General features: G+C 40.6%; 1 pseudogene; it reads right to left on the reverse strand.

Moving 5' to 3' along the window:
- Window positions 1-1737: 1737 nt before the first annotated feature.
- On the reverse strand, window positions 1738-2305 carry LOC118884310 (annotated as a pseudogene).
- Window positions 2306-7332: the final 5027 nt, after the last annotated feature.

Raw genomic sequence — 7332 nt, forward strand, 5'->3', positions numbered from 1 at the left:
GGGCTCGAACCCGTGTCCCCTGCATTGGCAGGTGGATTCTTAACCACTGCACCACCAGGGAAGCTCTGGATACTTTTTTTTATTTTTTACTTTTTGGCCACGCCACCTGGCGCAGCTTGCGGGACCTTAGTTCCCCGACCAGGGATCAAACGCATGCCCCCTGCAGTGGAAGCACAGTCTTAACCACTGGACTGCCAGGGAAGTCCCTGAGGACCAGTTATTTAAATGGAAAGGATTTGGGGATAGGTCAGTGAGAACAATCGAATAAAGTAGCATTATGCTTCAGGCCCATAGGGTACATCTCATTCCAGTGGGGATCATCTGATGGAAACATGAAAGACTACAGTTAACTGACTGTGAGCCCTGCCCTGCACCGCCCTCCCCCCCGCCCCCCCCCCCCGCATTGGTCTAAGAATAACCATCCAAGGGTCTTCTCCCATGGAGGAAGGTGGAGAGTCAAGATAACAGGAAAGTCATCACCAGACATCACACCTGTGTTCTAGCTCCCAGAGGGCAGAAAGGATCCTCAGTTCTCTGCTAAATCCAGAGGGATATCCTAGCTCTTCACAGGCTGCCTGCCTCAGCGTCATGATGTAAGAGGAAACATGAAAAGCAAAGATTGGAAGTCCCACCATTATCCTTCCCTCTGCATCTCCAGAACCATCCAGGAATCACCTTGGCACAGGATGACTCCTGTGGCCTTTTAAAGACTGGATTGCGGTGCCATTTCCAAATGTGCAAACGGTCTAGAGAGAAGCCCCCTTGAGGAGAATGGGGTGAAAACGTCACCACACTCCCACTCTTCAAGGCCTGGAAGAGGACTAGCAGGTAGAATTGTGGAGCACCGAGCAGTGTCCTTGGGGAGAAACAAGACATCCACCATCTCGCTGGCTTTGCATTTTGGAGAGTCTAAGATGAGACAAAGGGTGCCTGAGAAATCAGATCAGTTGAATATTCAGTTCCCCAAAATATCAACAATTTAATTAAACAACAGGGTTGATCTTGGCGCTCTCAAGGAGCTGTTTTTAATTAAACTTTGCATTTCTTCGCGCTGCTCTGCGGTGGCATTCCAGGGTAGCATTTGGCTTTGAATGAGCCGTCATTTTGTCCACCCATGATGGTTCGGAAAAGCCCCACTGCTGAGTTAACAGAATTCTTTTTTTTTTGAAGACAGCAATATTACTATTTATTGACACTTAGAAGCATTACCTATTATTAGGAATAATGTAATAACACCTCATTCTTATTATGTATTATAATCATTAAGTACATATGAACACATATAATAAAAATACAGATACTGCATGGTGACTAAGTAATTTGGGAATAAGTCCAGAGTCTAAGTCACAGCATGCATAAACTGTTTATGTCTTAACTGCTCACTTATACCTGAACAAGTTTTCATTAAGCATACTAATAATTTTCAAGTGATGTAATAAAAAGTCTGGTTGCAGTATTTTATTATTTTTCTTAATTACATTTGGGAGAAAGATGCTAGCTGCTTCACCTATTTTAATACTAGTATATTCTGGATCGTATTATACAAATACATACATAGAAACTTAAATGATCATAAATTTCCCATGAGGAGATTTATTTAGTCTGTGTCATTGGTGTGTATTTGCAAAACATGTTAACACTGCAAACATTAGAGGTTTCAAGATTGGGCACAGGAAAAAGTTTTACTCTACGCGGATGATGCTGGTGTGCACTTCTCCACAAGGCCTCTTAGCGACATCAATCAATGGGAGGTAGGAGTTTATCAATGAACTGCTTGATATCCATCACTTCCTGTTGACATGAACTGTGCATCATGCCGCCATAGGTTTTGAAGGTTACATTGGCTGGATTTACCAATGTTTTTAGCCTTTCAGCAGTAAAAGAACCAAACATTAGGGGAACTAAAGGATCCAAATCTCCATGGCACTGAAGAATAGAAATGTCTCTATTCACGCCACTGATAGGACCCCATGGAAAGGAAGCCCGCAGCTGAGAGCTGCGACGCCGGCCAGCTTCTGCTGTGTGGTCAGTGCCCGTGTACAGAAATAAAGCCCCTCCCTGAGAAAATCCTCCCCAAATAATTCTGTTAGAAGGAATGCCATTCTTCACCTCTTGCTCTGTCAAAGCTTTTACACTTTCTGCTGCCTATTTAATTCCAGTTTCATCTTCCTGTGAACCTAGTGAAAGCCCAATAATGTCAAACCAAGAAGACATGGCCATGTTCATATTTAATGTTACAGGCATAACCGGTGCGTGCGGGCAGATGTGTTTGATGTGGGCGCTTCTGATACCTGCAAAGGCTTCTGCCCACTCATGCCCTGTGTCTCCCAATCCATGAAGGAAAATCACCGCGGCGGTAGCCTTCCGGACGGCGGGCACGATGGCGGGCAGCGGGGCCAACATGTTACGGCCGCAGATGCACCGGCTCTACCGACCGCGCGTCGGAAGCGGAAGGCGGAGCCAGCGCCACGCCGCGGCCCAAGGGCTCGCGCTCAGGCGCGTGCGCGCAACAGAATCCTTAAATGTGAATATAGCTGACTCTTCATTTTCACCCATATTCAGAAACTTTCATTAGGGTTAATGAAACTTGCGTGTTATTTTATTTATTCTTTTGCGGGCTGTCTGCAAAATATCTGCCTCTACATAGAACTCAGATGTTGACTAAGTTTCAGGTCAAATTTCAGTCCTTTCATCTGTAAAATGGTGTCACAATTCTCACTCTTAATGCAAAATTATTTTACATTTTGGGTGAGGACACAAAAAAAAAAAAAAAAGCTCATGACAATGTGTGTGGCATGACCTCTAAAGCATAGTAGCCAGAATTCATGAGAGCTGGGCTACTAATCACCCTGCATGAAAGTGAAGATGCTGCCACTGTATAAATTGCTTGTAAAATTGCTAATGTATCAATTTTAAGGATTAGAGTGGAGAGAATCCCATCTAGGGTAAAAAGGACATCAAATTATTATGTAGACATTATTCTCATAAACTACTCATCTTCTGACTGGGAGAGGGCTTTGTACACATTGCAGAAAACTGATTGACAGGTGAGAAAGAGAGGATGCGATTAGGAAAGATGGGTGAATGGAGGTGGATGGTGTGGTAATTGCCTTCCTATGATACTGACTGTAATAATTTGACTATATGACCATTTTCTGCTCTGTAAAAACATACTTCACATAAACCCCCTATTTCAGCCGAATTCTCTACACGTGTATATATAATCCAAATGCCTCCGTCTAAACTCTTGGAAAAAAATGAGTCAGAACAGCATAGATTTCAAATTGGAAACAAAATACATCAAAGTAATTCATATTATTAAAATCCAAGATCAACCATGTTGGGGTTAAAAATATTACTTTAATCTTCCCAACAAATTTTGTTATAGGATGTTCTTTTAGAGTGTGGCAAAACAAACTCCTAAAACCGATCACCAGAATTTAAAAAAAATAATTTGCAACACGGGAAGTCTGGCGAAACTCTTTTTTGCTCTGCTATAAGCATTAATATGTTGTGCTTTGGGAAACTTCATGTATTTTACAGCTAATGCTAAATACGCCAGAAGTAATTGCATTATAATGTGTATATAAGAAACAAGAGGGACTACTTACCTGGTGGTCCAGTGGTTAAGTGCCTTCCACTGCCGGGGACGCAGGTTCGATCCCTGGTCGGGGAACTAAGATCCCACAGGTCACGGGGCAACTAAGCCCACACGCTCTAGAGCCTGCGCGCCACAACTAGAGAGAATCCCGCATGCCGCAAGGAAGAACCGGCGTGTCTCAATTAAGACCTGATGCAGCCAAAGAAATAAATATTTTTTAAAAAAAATTAACAAGAAATTTTAAGTTGGGGAAGAACCAAGAGGGTTTTCAAAGCTGAGTTTCTTCTTTTTGAAGACAACCACAAGATTCATATGTCTTTTTTCTTCTCCATATAAAAGTAGAGTAATTCTGGTTGCTTTGTGTTGCTGTCTTTGTGGATTTGCTTCTAATGACTAGTCATAAGCAATTAAAAATTTTTTCTTTTATTTTTTACTCCTATGGGAAAACAATGGTCTCTCTAGAGCATGCTTTGCTTCAAAACTGACTGATGTCGAGATTATCTACATCGTTAATGAACACAAGTGGCTTGAAATGTTATACAGGGAAATCTATTCCTCTTAAGAACAAGATCAGGAACATAGCAACGGAGAAGATAAACCTTTTCATAATAACAAATGAACAACCATGGGAGAAAAGAGCTGAGATCTCTTTCTAGCACAAAACAAGAAACTAAACTAGTAAAGGAAAAGAACTATCATTAGTCCTATAACCTGAAATGTAAAGTGGATCCTGAGCCTCACTTTCACTGTAATTTTCTAAACTTTTGGAAAATGGACTTTCTAAGCAGGGCATTCTGAATATACACATATAATGGACTTTACTAGGTAGATGCAATTGATGTTATGATTACTCACCAACATCTTTAGCTAGTGGAGGATGTGGGTAGCATTATTTTATACAGGTCAAAACCCATTAAAAATAAACTCCAAAGTCAAATAACAAAATACATGTGAAAGGTTTCTTTAAAATTAATTAATTAATTAATTAATTTTTTGCTGTGTTGGGTCTTTGTTGCTGTGTTGGGTCTTTGTGGCGTTCTGTAGTTGCGGTGAGCGGGGGCTACTCTTTGTTGCGGTGCGCAGGCTTCTCATTGCGGTGGCTTCTCGTTGCAGAGCATGGGCTCTAGGCATGCGGGCTTCAGTAGTTGTGGCACATGGGCTCAGTAGTTGTGGCTCGTAGGCTCTAGAGTGCAGGCTCAGTAGTTGTGGCGAATAGGCTTAGTTGCTCCGCGACATGTGGGACCTTCCCGGACCAGGGCTCAAACCCGTGTCCCCTGAATTGGCAGGCAGATTCTTAACCACTGCACCACCAGGGAAGTTCCATGAAAAATATTTTGAATGTTAAAAATGCAAGGCCAATGTAAGAAAGTATTGTGTTATGTCAAATATAGGGAGAACATATGGCCATGGCTTGGGACTCATTTTTAGATGGAAGTTCCAGAGATATTTATTCTGAACAAAAATAACCAGTACATTTATCCTTTGCCATTGAATTTGAAGAAAGAGAGGAGAAAAGAAACTGAAATCTGTATTAGTCAGGACTCTGTTTTCAGATAACAGAAACTCAACTCCAACTAACTTAAGCAAAAAGGGAACTTACTGGCTCATGTAAAAGCGAAAGTCCGGGAGAGCTGGACCCAGGGACTCAAATATCATTTGGCCTCTCTCTCTCTCTCTGTCTCTGTCTCTCTCTCTCTTCACCTTCTTTTCCACTACCAATGCTCTTTCTTTAAGAGATAGAAAATATGGTATATTAGTCAGGGTTCTCCAGAGAAAAAGAACCAATGAAATGTGTGTGCAAAATCTGAAGGATGGGCCGGGAGCCTATACTGAAGTTCAAATTCCTCTTTCTTGGGGGAAGTCAGTCTTTTTTCTATTCAGCCTCTCAACTAATTGGATGAGTCCCACCTACATTATGGAGGGTAATCTGCTTTACTTAAGTCCACCTACTTAAATGCTAAGATCATCTGGAAATACCCTCACAGAAACTTCCAGAGTAATATTTGACCATGTATTTTAATTGGTTAACGTTAGACATAGGGTAATACCATATACTCTTAGTGGCTACATAGTCATGTCAATATCACTTCTTTTGTGATTACTAGTGCACTGACTTTCTTCATACTGATCTGGGGGAGAGGGGGTCCGGGGGTACTGCAGCCTGAAAGGAGATCTTAGTTCCCTGACCCCTGAACAGGAATTGAACCCGGGGCACGGTGGTGAGAGCACTGAACCCTAACAGCTAGACCACAAGGGCCAGCATAAAGGACTTGCACAGGCACAGATTTTGGTATCCAAGGTGGGGTCCTGGAAGCAATCCCCAGGATACTGAGGGAGGACTGAACCAACCTCACTCAGGCTCCTGCTGACTTTCACACCCTCTTTTTTTTTTTTTGCTTTACTTCTCTCATCTATTTTACTTTTATCTTGCAATGTTTTACTTATATTTGATAACTACCTAAATCTTTTTGGAAGAAGGCAGAATATAAATGAACAAATAGTGCTTATTTTACAGGGTGAGTTCAGCTATTTTAGCCAATGCATTTTGTTCTCTTAATAAAATGCCCCATGAAAGAACCTTCTGGAGGAACCTTGTAGGTAGACACACGCACTAGGCAGAACTTGCCTGACTCCTCAGTCTAGATTCTGGATACTAGAACCCAGAGTGGGCAAAATCGGATAAGCAGCCCTCTTACAGGGATGTTTTTCAAATTTAAATAATAGATGCCTCTCTTTTAAAAGAAAATCATTATCACAGACCTTCATTACTGACATTTTTATTATAATATTACCTAAATATGTAAAGTCATAAAATGAGATAAAAGTTCCTTATATATAGAGTTATTATATAACTAAAAGCCAAAACAAATGTATTAATTAAATACAAGCAAAGCTACAAAACTAAAATTTAACAATTTTAATGTGATGAAGAATGCCATTTTGCAGAAATTAAATTTCAAGTGCAGCTTTCTAATTTATATATTTTTTGATTTCCTTTTTTGTGACTTCCGTAGTACTAATGTGGCTTCAATAATACTACTGCCAATAATTATTCACCTAAGTATATTTTTCAAGACAGTATTAACATTTTCAAAACTTTTTTACTTCAAAAAAATCTTATACATAAGCAAAACTGTCAGTGAGAATTCCATGGATGTCAAACTTAAAAGTAGCTTTGTAAAACTGTCCCCTTCTAAGATAAAGTTAACATCACAGTGTAATTGGAGTATGTGTTAAATGGGTAACAAAACCAATTACTGCTTGAATAAGGAGCGGGAAAATGCTTCACTGTATATTTAGTATTATGCTTGCTGCTAATGAATTTTTGCAACTTGGTACTGACAGCAGTAGAGGGGATTCTTTTGAATGTAAAACTTTGACTATGGGATTAATGAATCAACCCTCTCAGCACTTTCCTCTTTTCAAACTCCTGCAAAATTTTTGTCTGATAGCATCCTCATTGGAAGTACACATGTTGCATGGATATACTCAGAATTCCGCGTGATTCTGGTAATAGTAATTTTTTTTTAGATTATCATTGAAATTAAAATGTAATACTAAAAAAAAAAAAAAAAAGACCCCAGACCCTAAGGAAGCACGTGCAACCCACAGCTTGAGAAATACTGCCTTACAGAGTGCTTCTGTATCAGGCTGACCCCTGGGAGATAGACCAGCAGCATCACTGGGTTGGGACAGAAAGGCCATCCTGAGCCCCAAGTCCAGGCTTCTTC

This window comes from Balaenoptera musculus, chromosome 18 (genome assembly GCF_009873245.2).
Source record: "Balaenoptera musculus isolate JJ_BM4_2016_0621 chromosome 18, mBalMus1.pri.v3, whole genome shotgun sequence".
Lineage (NCBI taxonomy): Eukaryota > Metazoa > Chordata > Mammalia > Artiodactyla > Balaenopteridae > Balaenoptera > Balaenoptera musculus.